Source organism: Aquarana catesbeiana, linkage group LG05 (genome assembly GCF_042186555.1).
Source record: "Aquarana catesbeiana isolate 2022-GZ linkage group LG05, ASM4218655v1, whole genome shotgun sequence".
Taxonomy (NCBI): Eukaryota; Metazoa; Chordata; class Amphibia; order Anura; family Ranidae; genus Aquarana; species Aquarana catesbeiana.
In genome coordinates this window covers 182,375,013-182,390,400 of record NC_133328.1, presented here as the reverse complement: position 1 = coordinate 182,390,400, position 15,388 = coordinate 182,375,013, and the positions used below count along the sequence as shown (strand labels likewise).

The window sequence follows — 15,388 nt, the reverse complement described above, 5'->3', positions numbered from 1 at the left end:
GTTTACACAATTAATCAATGTGTAAGTTATCAAGCATCTATGGTCTTTATTTTGGTCTTTTTAGGATTGAATGGAGATATTAACTCATTGTTGAACATTATATTTGAATCTTTTAGATACTATGTTTCCAGTTAAACCTCTGATGAAGGAGAATTTTTAGATACTATGTTTCCTGTTAAACCTCTGATGAAGGAGAATGCATTCATGTCTGAAACACGTTGGGTATAGGATTCTGTATCCCGAATTTGTGTATTCCTGATTTTTTGTATTCAATTTCATGTTTTATATTTTATGTATTTTTCTATAATAAATTTTTATGATATTTGTAAAATCTCTATTTTTCTTTTGGTAGTGCCTTCAAAATCCCACCTTAGGGGTTCTTTGTTTTTCATCTGAGAAGATAAAGAGCCTCATCCACAAATACCACAAAAGACTTCAAGCTGTCATTGATGTTAAAGGGGGCAATACACGGTATTAAGAACTGGGGTATGTAAACTTTTGATCAGGGTCATTCGGGTAGTTTCTGTTGCCATTATGATAAATACAGTTGATTGATAATAAATGGCTTCAGCCAAACACAAACCATGAGTGAAAGGAAAGTTTTTGTGTTATTATTCATATTCTCCGAAAAATGGCCAAGAAATCATGAATTCTCCCAGGGTATGTAAACTTATGAGCACAACTGTATATTTATCTATACTTATAAAGATGGGCCAATGCATTTATAGGAAAGCAATATAGAATGGAGCATAGTGGAAACAGGATTCATAATTGTCACTGTTGTGACAAAAGGGTGATTGTGAAGTATTAAATCATTGTTTAATATAATGATGAAAAATATTTCAGGCTGTAGAGTGCTACTTTAGGGTCTATGTAAAAAGTATAAAAACTGCTCTATAAATAATCAATCTCTAAAAAATAATTAAACAGTGAGCAGCAATTCGCAAAAAATCGCAATAAGCGTATATTGCTTGGTTTGCACAAAAGTTATAGCGTCTACAATATAGGGGATAGATTTATAGCATTTTTATTATTATTTTCTTTTACTAGTAATGGCGACGGTCTGCGATTTTTTATCGGGACTGCGACATTATGGCGGATGCATCGGACACTTTTGACACATTTTTGGGACCATTGGTATTTATACAGCGATCGGTGCTATAAAAATGCACTGATTACTGTAAAAAATGTCACTGGCAGGGAAGGGGTTAACACTAGGGGGCGATCAAGGGGTTGACTGTGTTCCCTAGTTAGTGTTTCTAACTGAAGGGGGAGGGGGCTGACTAGAGGAAGTGACGGATCGTGGTTCTTAGCTAATAGGAACACACAATCTGTCACTCCTCTCAGAACAGAACAGGGATTTGTATGTTTATTTATTTATTTATTTCCGGTACTTATATAGCGCCGCCAATTTACGCAGCGCTTTACATATACATTGTACATTCACATCAGTCCCTAACCTCAAGGAGCTTACAATCTACGGTCCCTAACTCACATTCATACATACTAGGGACAATTTAGACAGGATCCAATTTACCTACCAGCATGTCTTTGGAGTGTGGAAGGAAAGGAAACCGGAGTACCCGGAGGAAACCCACGCAGGCACAGGGAGAACATGCAAACTCCAGGCAGGTAGTGTGGTGGGTGGGATTCGATTCAGCGACCCTTCTTACTGCTAGGCGAAAGTGCTATCCACTGCACCGCTGTGCCACCCACACACACACTTCCGTGTTCTGTCTCTCGTGCTCGCGATCGCTCGTGGCCAGCGGTCATTGTGACCGTCGGCCATGAGCATCGGCACCCCCGCAGTGCAGCAGGCGGGTGCGCGCACCTGCTATCCCGATCCCGTGAGCCGATATATTGCTATGACGGTTCGCGGGATTGTGCCGACCTGATGCAGTAAAATGATGGTGGCTGGTCAGCAAGCGGTTAAATTCATCTGTGTAAAGTTGTCCACAAGCCATGTGATAATGAATCAATCTCTAAATGACAGTGTCCATCATCCATCACCAAAAGCTTACATAAAACCTTATAATAAGGGGTCTACAGGAGCTGGTAGTAGATTCACTGCAGTTTTTGGTGATGGAATTCAAGAATAGCTTAGCAGGGAGACAACAAAAGGAAGTTGTCTGATGGAAAAGTTTAGCTTAGATTATTCTAGATTTCATGTATAATTCAATGTATTCTAATAAGTGTATTTTATGATTGGATAATGATAATGAATATGGAAACCTCCCCATATGGTAAAGGAAATATGTCATCCAAATACGTATCCCTTATTGGTGGAAAATACTTAATAACACCCATGTCATCCTGTGTACATAAGATGAAGTACAAGCCAAAATAAACAAGTCTCTCATCTTCAGTTCAGTGTGTGTGTGTCTGATTAAGCAGGACTTCCAGGGCCCTGAATCAAGGCAAAGGTAAGAGGGAGACTGATGGTAGAATTTAACCCCTACAATGGCCATTACTAAAAACATTTTAAAATTAGATAATGTTCACTGAACCAAACCCGGATATGTGTTGCTCATCACTAGAGTTTAGATTACAGCTGAAAAAAGGAAAAGGCCAGAAGAAGAAGAAAAATTATGTAGACACCTCATCTAAGGAATGGTAAGCTTCAATATATTACATTTTTGTTTGGGAGTTCAGATATGCTTTAAGTTTTTACATGATCACTGCCCAAAGGGCAACCAATAGTATAAATAGTATAATATATCAATAGTATAAGTCATTGCAGAAGATGGTTTAAGTACAAAACTGTGATTAAAAAAAGTGCATCCTCCGCTACAAAACTTGCCCCATAAAGACATACCCCTACGTCCTCTGGTTTAAGTGGTTCTACCAGGGTCATGGCTGCAGCTGCAGCCTGATATCTCCCGCCAAGAAGAGCGCCACTGAAGCCAGTGGTTCCACTGGCTTACCATTAAGATTAGGGAGAAAAAGAAGTTCCCCTATCATCTCTATGGTCTATGTAACCGTAAGCAATGAGCATTTTGTCGCTTCTGGTTTTAGTTTGTTGTTTACAAGCCGTTATCGGCTTGTGAAAGCATCTGATCAAACTGATCTCAGTTTGACCAGATGCTTCTGAGGGCAGAGGAGATACCTGGAGTCTAATAGACCCCAAATCTCTCCATAATAAGGACCTGTCATGCTTAATGCTATCACTAGGTATGTTGTTCATCCCTTGTGATAGCAATAAAGTTCATAAAAAAATAAAGAAAGAAAGAGTGTAAAAAAAATAAATTTAAATAAAATAAATAATAACATTATTAAAAAATTAAAGTAGCCTTGTCCCCCCATGCTCACGTGCAAATGTAAACATGTAAATAGGACCTCTTGTGCAACTCTACACTGGTGACCTGTAGAGGTTTTAAAGTATTGCCTATGGAGATTTTTAATTACCGTAGTGTTTGTCGCCATTGCACAGATTTTAAAGTGTGGCGTGTTAGGTATCTATTTATTCGGTGTAACATCATCTTTCTTATTTTACCAAACAATAAGGTATTATATTGTGTTTGTATGCACTTAAACTCATTAAAGTGTATTTTTTCCAAAAAATTTGATTTGAAAAACTTCTGCACAAATATTGTACGTCATAAAAAATTGCAACTTTTTTTCCCAGGCCTTTGCTTTTTAGAAAATATATAATGTTTGGGGATTCTAAATACTTATCTAGTAAAAAAAAAAAAAAAAGCAAATTTTTACATTTATATGAGAAGTTTTCTAATTTGTCAAAGGTACAAAAATACCAACCTACCAACTTTATCCATTCTACTGTGAACTGAACCACAATTATGTTATTATGTTATGCATGAGCAATAGATAAGTAGAATAAATTAAGAGAGGCATGAAGCGAATTCTTCCTTATTTTCTCCTGTACGGCCTTCTCTCACACTGTCACACTACTTCCATAAATACAAAAATAGTGGAAAAGTAGTTGTAAAATATATGTTTGTCGGCTGTTGCATAAAAAATTTAGCCAACTTTTGACATACATCATTTATCACCCTTGGTTGTCAACAGCTGGAGGCTTTGTTTATTGACAGTTTTACCTTCATCAAGCAGCCCAGATAGAGTGTTAGCTATCTGATTTAAGGCTACACTATTATAAAAACTCTGAATGCATTCACACCTCTGCATTTTGAATCGTGGGCAAATTTGTAGCGATTTCAAAGCGCTGAGATGTGAATGACAAATTGCAGAACGCACATTCGAGATGGCATTCATTTGAATGTGTCAAGGAAAATCTAAGCTTCTCCCTATAAGCATATCATTTCTTTGCGCTTAAAAGCACAAAAAGCTCTCTTATATAATACCAGGAAAGCGCGCCTTTCTTTCTCTCCAAGTAACACAAACAGACGTTGGTGTCACCTCAAGCTCAGTGTAAAATCCTGAACAGGTAGCCAAGTGGCTTTTATTTATACTAAACACATGGATAACAAAAGAGGCTGCTGACTTCAGAAATAGCCAATCAGACACTTGTATTCATTCAAAAAAAAACAATGACATACATATAATCAAACAGAAATGCAGTAGTGACGTGTGCAGACGGTGGTGTGCAAAACCATGTGGCAAGCACATGGTTTTGAACACAACCGTGTGCACACTCCCACTGCTACCAGTGATGCGAACCGTACTATACCATGGCCCAGTGGGCCATAATATTGTATGGTTATGCTATGGTTCCCATGTACGTAGACTTGCTTACTTAGGAGGGAAGGTTTCGGCATCCAATGGTCTTCCACCAGCATCTGTATGTGCGAATACCCTCACATGAGAGTATTGCAGCAAAACTGACACTGGGGGGCATCTGACAATATACATTAATAACATTTTCCACAACGACTCCTCCTCTTTGTCATACCCTCCCATGTGTCCCTCAATGAATCTTGATCTTCTTCTTACACCTGGAAATGTATCAGTCCTTACAGTCCATATGAGTCCATAAAAAAAGGAAAACACGGCTTGACATGTAGACTCTGTTCTTCAGGAGGAATGACTTATAAAGAGGACACGACACGGTGAGCTGTAGTAATCGCCAGTCGGTCTGGGATCCTCTGTGTCTCGTACGTGGGCTGGGCTTCGGGGCGTCTCATCTCGGTGAGGAAGATGTGGTCATCTGCTCGGGCTATGGTCATGCGTCCAATCAGGCAACAGGAACACCTCATCATGACATATAGAAGGAATAGAAATAAAAATAACATGAGTATATATACTCCTACTGCCTTCAACCATGATCCGATGGAAAATAAAAAATCCCCCAAGTTTCCCAAACCCTTAAAAGGATTCCAACCTTCACTAGCTATAGCTCTGGCTTTGCCTTGCAGGGATCTAACCTTATCCATATGGGCCTGAACTTTGTCACTACTATCCCCGATCCAGATATAACAATCTTTACTTATGAATTCCAAGAAACCCCCTTGGACTGTCGGAACTTCCTTGTAGCTTCAACAGTTACATGAAAACATCCCATCCTCAATGGATGAGAAATTGTTCAAGCGTTTCATAAGCTCAAGCCCCCACCGTGTACAAGCAATTCCCTTCCAGCTGTCCCTGCCATTCTTACCTTCTCTTACGCCATCAGATCCTCACGATCGGCCGTGACATAAGATGCTGGGACGAGTTTCACCAGCACATATGAACCTCTTGCCTTAGGGGAATTACCTTATAAGCTGTAGATCCGCATTAATACCAAACTACAGTTGAAACACACTTGTGGGCTACCTAGTTATCCCGATACCAAAGCTGGCAAGAACCAGAGCTATTGTTAAAATTATAATTAATTTTACCCTCTAGAAATGTATTGTTAAGTTCTATTGACAAGTGTCTGATTGGATTTTACTAGTTTGTCAAAACTCCTCACACCAATATGAACGTCACATATAGCATGTACCGCCGTCATCACTGGGGCACTAGAGCTCGGTGGAGATTCAGAGTAGACCCCACCATGTGTCCTATACACTTTCTTAGTTAGTTGGTAAATACACTTTAAAAATATAAATAAACAAAGATACTTCTCATCCTTTGGTGTAGTTGAGCAGCTTCTTGCAGTGGCTGGCCTGGTCTTGTCCCTCAAGCTTCTTTACAACGACCCAGTCACCTGGTTAGAAAGAATGTAAACTGGTTATTGTGTCAGGGTCCAGGAGGGACTCGTGAACCCTGTGGGGGACCTTTTGAAGTTCATGTTACAGTGATTGCACCCACCCCATCAGCTGAAAATGTAGGTGACAGCTAATGAGGAAAGTACAACCTTGGTTTTGGTTGACCTCCAAACAAACCTCATTTGACAATAACCTAGACATCTGGACTGTGGTCATTGCATAACCTGTGCGTGGCTTACCATCTGGGGTATAATACCTGGAACCATTGACAAAAAAGGTTCTTAGCATCTAGGATGGGAGCCTACTTCGCCAGACTGCTGCTTGCTGATTCAAATTCAATCAAAGAAAGACAGTCTTGGCACAAACTTAGCTAGAATTAGAGCAGTTAGTATTATTGGTTTGAAAATTTGTCATTCTCACCACTCTAATCCCCCCTTTTCTTCCTCCTCATTACAAACTGGAGAAAGACATGCAGGGTTTAGAAGGGTGCAGAAAAAACTGTGAAACAACCTATGACACTTTTACCTTCTTATACACCTGCTTTCTATGTACATAAACTCCTTGGACCTGAAAAGATACTTATAAACAAAGGTTATTACTCTATCCTTCAAAGAATGGTAAACAATACAACATTTGTGTACATTGGTAAATTGTCATTGACATTCCTCAAAACCGATAATAACTAAAGCCTCTGTAACTCTTACTTTCACGTTTTTACTAAAATACAACACACGCGACACGTAAGACGGCTGTCGCGGTAGGTTCAAACATCTTGTTACCACATACAAACATGAGACAAACATTTAGATACAAATGTGGGGGAGATATTTCATAGTTCCCAAAAACAAAAATGAAAAAAATAAAAAAACAACCAGATGGAATGCTGCCTTCGCTCTTTTAGCGATAGAAAAAGAATACAATTTGAAAAGCACGAGAGCATCTCGAAATCTTTGCATGGACCAGCCACACAAAGTTCAAAAACAGGTCTGTATATTTTTAATCACACAAACGTGTACTACGCATCCATCAACTCACTCAACATTACAGATTTCTGAAGCCACAGCTGAACTACTTCCAAGGTATTTTCATTCTGGGGTCTCGAACCTCCAGACATCAAAAGTACCTTCCAAAGGAGTACACCTTACTGTACCCTCTGACCATATCTGCCAAACTTTAAGAGGTCTCATGTCCGGAGCCCCAAACCCAGATCTCATGTGAGGTGCAGCTGTCTGACTGGTGTGGAGCCTCATTTTTTTCCTTCAACGCATGGAAGGCACATTACCCATGACGATTCGAATTGCTTTTTTTGGCGAACTCTGCATCCAGAGAACCCTGAGCTTTACTTTCGGAGCGGTTATGGTTTGCGCCTTTATCACCATAATCGACCCCCGCATTCCGATTATCATACACAGCCTGAGTGGGGCTGTTAGCGTACTACTCCTCACGTTTATGCTAATACAATCGCGCACTGGAATTCCGACTATTATACACGGCCCGACCAGTCTCACGATATACAGCCTTCTAAACGTGTTCGTCTGACAACTACAAAAACACCATGAAATTCTCCGCTATTCAAAACAAAAACAATCTTATGGCTTCTCTCTGTACCTAGATATTACAACAATAACTTGGATGCTTCCCATTTGCTCTCTACCCAAAATTGTATTACAGTACAAACCTTAATTTAATTTAAAAATCAGAATGATTTCATCCTTCCAAACACAAGTCAAAAGACCCCAAGCCCCTCCCACCAACTTCCTGTTGCACACCTGAGTAGGAAGAGGGAGGGGGAGGGGAAGCCTTGAATAGCTTCATATTTTGTCTATCAAGACATTAGAAAAATCTATGGCTAACATCAACAAATAAAAGTTTTGTCCAGGGGTGGGTGGAATAAACCCCCATATTGCAAATGGGAGGGAATCCCCTTGGCTCACATATCCCCTGGGAAGTCAAACCACAAGTTTTGAGACCGAAATACCACACAACAGTGTAACAAAAGCCAAAAACCTGAAACTCCTGCAAAAAGACGGCGGAAGGAGGTCAACCAAAGTCTTTCCCTTCCACTGCAGGCCAAAAACAATCAAAAACAAAAACAACACACGCCGTTTTAAAAGTACAAAAAAACTGAAAAGATTGAATTCACTTAAAAGGAAACGGTGTCTCTATAAACCAAAATAGCAATTTCACCCAAACACAGCGGATACAAAATGGCAGCCGGGACAAACGAAAATCAAGACATGGCCACATGGTGACTACAAGAATGGAAAATGGCAGATGAAAGCCAGGCCACAACAAAATGGCTCCATTAACACATGAAATTTAGTTGTTGATCCTGCCAAAATCGAGATTTCTTCACTAGAAACATAAACAACTGGAATAAAAACCTAAATCATTCTACTGGAAATGGAATTCAGTACAAAACTAGAGATATTTTGCTCGAGACTAAAATCAGCAGAAACAAAAAGGCAGTTGCAGCAATCGAAAATCGGTCCACGGCAAAATGGTGAATGAAACCCGGACTACAGAAAAATGGCCGACATTAACAAATGACAAGACAAACCAGGATTTCTCCCTACAAAAACTGACTATACAATTGAGACACCAATATTAACACTTATCCCTAGACAAACACTTTAGGCTATGTCAATTAGGGCCTATACTAAAATATAGGCATATTTAAATAAACAATATTGGGTGGCACAGTGATGTAGTAGTTAGCACCCCTGCCCAGCAGCAAAAAGGGCCGCTGGCTCAAATCCCAACCACGACACTACCCACCCGGTCTCTGCATGCTCTCCCTGCGCCTGCGTGGGTCTCCTCCGGGCACTCAGGTTTCCTCCCACACTCCAAAGACATGCTGGCAGGGCAATTGGCCTCCGTCCAAAATTGGCCCTAGTATATGAATGCAAACCGGGGACCCCGGATTGCGGGCTTCCCGAGGGCAGGGACCAACGTGAGCATACGATGCATGTGTGGAGCCCTGAGCAAAAGCGATAGTGCTATATGGGTATCTTTAAACAAATATGAGCATCTCAATGATACAAAATGCACAGAGACAGGGACAACCGCAGACACACACCCACACTCACTCAGACTGAACTGGATGGACTGGTGTCTCCACCCAACCCCACCAACCATGCAATTATGTAATATATCCAAAAACGCCAAAGTTACATAAAATTACATAAAACATGAAATAAAATGTCTTAAACAATACACTCTTGTCTCAAATACAAAACAATATTTGACTCTGAGAGTTAGAAAGTCAACAGAACTCCCCCCATGCTTTTACCTAGAAACCTGAGACCCCCCCCCCCACCCCACAGGGTGTAAACAGATCCTATTGTGATGTCCCAACAATGCATGGGCACTTGGATATGTGACAGACATCACATATCACAAAACCAAACCCTTTAAAAATATTTTTACACTTATGGGGACATGTGTCTTGGTCCCATACAAAGATAAAAATCACAATTCATCCATTTCTATTTCTCATATACATCACACAACATACAATTACACAGCCTGCTAAGTCATACACAACATTCACTTTAGGTTTGTATTAAATGGGACCTATAGAGGATTTAAATACAGGTGCTTCCCAAATTAATAGACCTACTTACAATGACAAAAGTATAACCTACAATAAAAGTCCCGTCATTATACAGAAAGCGACAAAAAAAATAAGGTTCTTTGCCTGGCAGATCTTACCTCATACAGCGGACAGAGAATCAAGATCCCGAACACAGAACAGCAAAAATGTTCAAAAAACTTGAAGTATGGTTGTCTTACCATAGGCCGGCCTTTGCTGGTCTGGTTCTGGAGGTCTCTTCCCCCTCGAGGTCCGCTGAATTAAGAAGATCTGTTGGCCTCCTACCTGGCTCACCATTAATGTCAAGGAAAATCTAAGCCTCTCCCTATAAACATATCATTTTTTTGCGCTTAAAAGCACAAAAAGCTCTCTTATATAATGCCGGGAAAGCACGCCTTTCTTTCTCTCCAAGTAACACAAACAGACGTTGGTGTCACCTCAAGCTCAGTGTAAAATCCTGAACAGGTAGCCAAGTGGCTTTTATTTATACTAAACACATGGATAACAAAAGAGGCTGCTGACTTCAGAATCAGCCAATCAGACACTTGTATTCATTCAAAAAAAAACTATGACATACATGCATATAATCAAACAGAAATGCAGTAGTGAAGTGTGCAGACTGTGGTGTGCAAAACCATGCGGAAAGCAATTGTCTGCTAAATCGACGCAGTACAGAATTGCAAAAAATGCTCTGGTTAGGAAGGAGGTAAATCCTTCCGGGGCTGAAGTGGTTAAGCAGTGCTATTCTTTTACATCTTGTGTTACTTTGGGTATGTCTTTGGGCATATACGGCACATGGGTCCCTATGTTTTGGTTACTTCTTGAAGTCTGAGGATACTATATATATTTGCATAAAAGTTGAGTGCAGTGCTAAACAAACAACAAGAAAAAATATTTTCAAAATTTGCAAGTGAAAAAAATTAAAAAAAAAAAAACTATTTTTTTATATATTTTTTTCACTTGCAAATTTTGAAAATAATTTTTCTTGTTGTTTATTTAGCGCTGCATTCACCTTTAATGCATATTTACTTGGAGTTTTTGTATTAGACTTTTTAGTGCTGGCAGCTGGTTATACTTCACTATATTTAATTTATAGTTTATATTTCATTTCCTTGATTCTCTAGCGCTGCGTTAGCCCACCTTGGGTTCCTTTTTTTTTTTTTTTTTTGAAAAATTATGTTTATTCACAGTTTTTTTTAAAAACATACATACAAAACATAACATAACTTGCATTCCCAACCCTCCCTCCCTTGGCCTCCCACCTCCCACCTCCCTCTATCCCGTGCAGCGACCCTTTTCATTATAGGAACATGTTCTTATATCATGGTGTTTTGAGACAGTAACCTTACATTCTCATTAATACAATATTTCACTGTAACAGACACACAAAAAGAATGATCTTCTACCTAGTCACGCCTAGACTTCAATAGTACTATAGTGTCCCTCAATTCGTAATACATTCAGTCATTATGCTAGGGTCTCATTAGCATCAATCCAACTCTGCCACACCTTCTCAAATTTTGTAGGGCAGCCCCTGCTTAAATATGTAGCTTTATATAATGGGAGAACCTTTTTTATCATGTCTTTCCAAAAGGGTACCGTTGGTGGTTCGGGCTTCTTCCAATAGCTTACTATAGCTTTACGTGCATAAAACAAAAAAATAGAAATTAATGTCCTCTGAGCTCTTTTTGGTGCAACACCTTCTAGCAAGCCCAGCAGGCATACCGACACCGTGAGTGGAATAGGCATTTTCAGCAAGGACTGGACAGTACTAGTTACCCCCGTCCAGAACTTCCTGATCTCCTGACAATGCCAGAAAATACGATCAAAGTCCGCTGGGCAGTACGCACAACGCCAACACTCACTTGTACCAGTGCCATATATGCCCGCCAGCTTCGCTGGAGTATAATAAATCCTATGCAACAGCTTGAATTGGATAAGTCTGTCTCTAGTTGATACTAAAATACCAAATGTATGGTCCCACATATCGTCCCAGTCGTCTCTCCCAAAATCAGGGATTAGCGCACTCCAAGTGTCTCTGCACTTATTAAGCATTTTTGGTGTTTCAACAAATAGCCCTTTGTATACCTCCGATAAAGGTTTCTTTAAATTTTCCTCACTCAATAATGATTCTATGGGAGAAGTACCAATAACTAGAGAGTCTGATCCAAATTGCGACTTAAACGCGTGACTAAGTTGCAAATAACGGAAAAAGTACCAGTTAGGCAGTTTGTGCCTATCCTTCAGCTGGTTAAAAGTAAAAAGTTTATTACCACCCACTATATGTTTCAATTGTTTTATGCCAACTCTGGCCCAAATGATTGGATCAGGAATTGTGTTCAAATGCGGGAGTTTGGGGTTGAACCACAGGGGAGTGTCTGGGGATCACACATCAGATTGAGACTTCATCAACGCCCTTACTCTGACCCATGCGCGAATCGTTACGCGCATTGAATCAGTCGGAGATGACATAGCCGAAGTACCTCTATAGAGCAAAAATGAAAGGCTCTCAAAGGACCCCAAATGGGCTGCTTCCAACACATTTGCCGCGTCCCCATCATCACGTAGCAACCATCTTCTGGCCACAACCATTTGTCCGGCTATAAAATATTTGAATAAGTCTGGGAGAGCAAGCCCTCCGTGCCCCCAGGGCTCCTGCAGCGTCCTAAGGCTTATTCTGGGGTGTTTTTCAGACCAAATAAAAGACCCAAATATACTGTTTATCTTTTTGAAAAACTTTGCCGGGACCCAGACTGGGGAGTTTCTCAGAAAGTACAAGAAAACCGGCAACACCTTCATTTTAATGAGGTTGACTTTTCCTATAAGCGAAAGTGGTAGGTGCTTCCATGCTTCCAGCTGTATTTTAGCTTTTGCCAGTGCCGGCATAAGATTTAATGACATGTAGTCACTCACTTTAGGCGTTATATTAATACCAAGGTATTTAAACTGTGTTACCCAGGTTATGGGGACCCGTTGCGTTGCCACCACCTGTGCCCCTTGATCAATGGCCATCGCACTAGACTTCTCCCAGTTCACACACAACCCTGAGAATCTCGAAAATTCCTCCAGTATTTTAAATACTCCCTCCAGAGACGGACCTGGGTCTTGTAGGAAGAGAAGCATGTCGTCCGCGTACAGGGCGGTACACTCGCGAATGCCCCCCACCCTCAGTGCCTGTACATCCTGGGATTTACGAAGCGCTATAGCCAGTGGCTCTATTGCTAGAGCGAATAGGGACAGCGACAGGGAACAACCCTGCCGCGTTCCCCTGCCCACCTTGAATGGCTGCAAAACAGAGACACCCAATTTAATTGCTGCCTTTGGCTTACTGTAAAGTAGTGATATCCATGTCCTAAATGTGGCCCCAAACCCCATGTGACGTAACACTGCTGACATATAGTTCCAATCCACAGAATCAAACGCTTTAGCCATATCTAGGGACAAGACCACCCTAGTCCCTTTATTAACATGATCAATCTGCAGGTTTGTGTACAGCCTGCGTAAGTTTGTGTCTGTGGATTTCTGTGGGATAAAGCCTGTTTGATCTATGAATACTAAACTAGTAATGACTTTTGATATTCTAGTGGCCAGTATTTTAGTTAAGATCTTGAGGTCTTTGTTCAATAATGCTATGGGTCTATATGAAGAGCACTCCAACAGGTCCTTCCCTGGTTTAGGTAATAAAATAACCTGAGCCTCTAACAGTGACTCCGGTAAAATCTCGTTTTTAAGACAGAAAAGATAAATAGTTTTGAGTCGTGGGACTAAAGTCTCTATATTTGCCCTATACCATTTGATACAGAGACCGTCAGGCCCTGGTGATTTATGCGGTGGGAACGATTTGATGGCTGTTTCGATCTCTTTTTCAGTGATCTCAGCCTCCAGATCAGACCTATCAGATTCCTAGAGCATAGGGATTTCCAGAGAAGTTAGCAACATTTCCAACTCCTGTAGATTATAAGTAGGTATGGGGGTATATAGGGCTCTATAGTAATCTACAAATGTTTCTAGAATGTCATTGGGATCTGTAAGAAGACTATCCTGGTTGTTCCTAATACACGGTATGTTTGTCTGAAGTCTCTGCTCCGGAGCCAAAATGGCCAATAGTTTCCCATTCTTGTCCCCCTGTTCAAAGATGGACTCAGCCCGTCTTGTCCAGGAAGTATGTGTCAACTCTGTGAAGTGCAACGCCAACACCCGTCGCGCCTCCAAGAGCTCTAAGTATGTGACATCTGAATGATCTTTGGCATGTGCTGCTTCGCGTGTCCTCTCTGCCTCCTGTAACTCTTGCGTTTTCCTATTAAAGTTTTTCCTTGCCTGTTTGATGGCCAAAATGTATTGCGCCCGCATGCACGCCTTAAAGGCATCCCATACAATGGGCAAAGACGCTGAACCTAGATTGTCCTCCCAGTAACTAGAAACATAAGGTGTCACCTGCGATGCCACGGACTCTACCTCTATCCAGCCCGGGTTCAATCTCCATGCTCCTCCTCTGAGTCTTGAAGGCAGACTCACATGTACAGACAGTGGTGTATGATCTGAAAGGCCCCCAGCCAGATGATTTGCACCCTTTATCAGCTGCAACATGAGTGAATTAGCAAATGCTAAGTCTATCCGAGAAGAAGACTTATGTGTTTTAGACAAATAGGAAAAACTCCTTGTAGTTGGGTTCTTCCAGCGCCATACCTCTGTCAAGGATGCCGTATCTGCCCATGCAGCCAAGTCAATCGATGCCGCCCTAGATGCATTAGATGAGTCCATTGCGGCATAAGAATGGCATTAAAATCCCCCGCTATCAGCAGGGGGAGATGCATAAAGGGGGCCAGCTTACCCAACAGATCATACAATATCTGAATCTGAAAAGGAGGAGGGACATATACGTTAACCAAAACCATTTTGTGTGTAAAGAGGTCAGCTACAATTATTAGATACCGAACTCCTGGGTCGGATATGACATTATGTATTGTGCATGGTAATGACTTGCTAATTAAGATAGCCACCCCTCTAGCGTACGTAGAGTAAGTTGCATGGAGCGCACGCTGAATCCAGGGTCTGCGAAGCGACAGAATCCTGTTCCCGTCTAGGTGCGTCTCCTGCAAAAACACTAATTGTGGTTTAAGTGGCTTCAAGTATTGAAACATCAGGGCCCTGCGGAACTTATCATTGAAGCCACTGACGTTCCAAGACACTACGTTAACTATTGACCCCGCCATAGTTATACATTATCACATTACAAAAACCACAATGGAGTAAGACATTTCTTAGGCGTGACCAGGTTATTTTATTACCTTGTCTGTACATAAGCTTGAGTCTATCCTCCAACACCCCACTTGGATCACTGCACATTTCTTGAAAAATCAACCCATAACCTTCATAACCCCCTGCTGCGGTGAAAAACAAAAAACAATAAGAACCATACACCAAGCTTATACCCGTAACTTGCTTCTGATCTTTTAGAAAGCGTGACCGTAAAAAAAAGGTCAAAAACAAACAGAAAAACAAAATTAGAAAAAAACCTGAGTCAGTCTAGAAAAACTTCCATGTTCATGTCTCTTGTACTCCGTGCCTTCATACCGGAAGCTGTATATTTCCCCCTCATTTGCAAGTAGAAGGTCCTTACGACTATCAATGCAGCTCCAAACACCCGAAATTAGTCAAAGAAGACAAAGTATGTGGAGCAGGTTGTGCG

General features: G+C 40.9%; 1 long non-coding RNA gene across 1 annotated transcript in view; it reads right to left on the bottom strand.

The window, feature by feature from the left end:
- Positions 1-4,322: 4,322 nt before the first annotated feature.
- Positions 4,323-15,388, bottom strand: part of LOC141145840 (uncharacterized) — a 46,592-nt gene continuing 35,526 nt past the window's right edge. Inside the window, exons 2-3 of the long non-coding RNA XR_012244671.1 lie at positions 6,018-6,103; positions 4,323-5,166 (exon numbers count right to left, since the gene is read on the bottom strand). This is a non-coding gene — a long non-coding RNA (uncharacterized lncRNA). The remainder of the gene's footprint in view (positions 5,167-6,017; positions 6,104-15,388) is intronic.